At 40.5% G+C, this 1,566-nt stretch overlaps 1 pseudogene; it reads right to left on the reverse strand.

Annotated features, from left to right (window-relative positions):
• Positions 1–219: 219 nt before the first annotated feature.
• Positions 220–1,134, reverse strand: LOC141333055 (NLR family CARD domain-containing protein 3-like; annotated as a pseudogene).
• Positions 1,135–1,566: the final 432 nt, after the last annotated feature.

The following is a 1,566-nucleotide window of genomic DNA, read 5'->3' on the forward strand; positions in this document are numbered from 1 at the left end:
TTCTTCTCATAGTCCTTCTCATGTTTGATGTTGGTATGAAGGATCAGGAAGTGTGTGTACATTTGAGTGAGAGTCTTGGGAATCTCTCCACTCTCTGCTGGGCTCATCATCTTCTCTAGAACAGCGGCTGAGATCCAGCAGAACACTGGGATGTGGCACATGATGTAGAGGCTCCTTGATGACTTCAGGTGTGAGATGATCCTGTTGGCCAGACTCTGGTCACTGATTCTCTTTCTGAAGTATTCCTCCTTCTGTGGCTCATTGAATCCTCGTACCTCTGTCACTCGATGGACACACTCAGAGGGGATGAGATCAGCTGCTGCTGGTCTGGAGGTGATCCAGATGAGAGCAGAGGGAAGCAGATTCCCCTGAATGAGGTTCGTCAGCAGCATGTCCACTGATGTCTCTTTGTTTGCATCCCGTAGAATCTTATTTCTTTGAAAATATAAGGGAAAACGACACTCATCCAGACCATCAAAGATGAACATCACTTTATAATCTTCTCTGGATATATCTATTTCTTTAGTTTTAGGCAAAAAGTCATGAATAAGACCTAAAAGACTGAGTGTTTTGTTCTTCTTCAAGTTGATTTCTCTAAAAGGAAGTGGAAATATGAGCTGGACGTCCTGATTCTCTTTCCCTTCAGCCCAGTCCAGGATGAACTTCTGCACAGAGACTGTTTTTCCAATGCCAGCGACTCCCTTTGTCAGCACAGTTCTGATGGCTTTGTCTTGTCCAGGTAAAGGTCTAAAGATGTGATTGCATTTGATAGCCTTGTCCTCTGTTGCTGCTCTCCTGGATTGTGTCTCAATCTGTCTGACCTCATGCTCATTACTGATCTCTCCACTCTCACTCTCTGTGATGTAGAGCTCTGTGTAGATCTCATTCAGGAGTGTTGGGTTTCCCTGTGTCGCTGTTCCCTCATAAAGACGCTCAAACTTCTTCCTCAGATTTGATCTAAATGTGTTGAGGACCTCACTGCTGTAAAACAAAAAGTTATTAGGCACAGTGTCTTATATATTCTGAATTAAATGTTCAGATCATATAATTTAAAGAATTGTTATACCTGAGACCAGGCCTTGTGTCTGCACTCTTGAATTGTTTTTGACAAACCATAGACTCGTCACTCTTCATAGACACACAGCTGGACTCTGGTTCTGGTGTGTTTTTCTGAACTGGACTATAAGAGAGATTAAAGCTAATTCTTTGAATTACTGTATTCAACAAATTAACTATTAATTTATTATTTATCACTTCAAAGAGCACTTTACCAAATTCATACACTGTGAAATGAATGGATAATATGTGGTGATATAAAATGTCATGCTTGTATTAAAGGCTCCTAGAAATAGGTAGACCTTTATAAAGACACTTCTGTTTGATTAGTCTAAAGAGTGCAGTTCCTGATGTATCCAGTAGGAGGCATCATCGTTATAGTTTATTACCTGCTGCGTCATTGTAGATTTTGATCAGCGGTGGACATAGAAGTTTTTTTCTGCCTGTATTTTGGATGTTTGTTGGTGTTTTGGAGTTTAAAGTGTTAGTAAATGACCTTCAAGTAAGTTT

This window comes from Garra rufa, chromosome 4, assembly GCF_049309525.1.
Source record: "Garra rufa chromosome 4, GarRuf1.0, whole genome shotgun sequence".
NCBI lineage: Eukaryota > Metazoa > Chordata > Actinopteri > Cypriniformes > Cyprinidae > Garra > Garra rufa.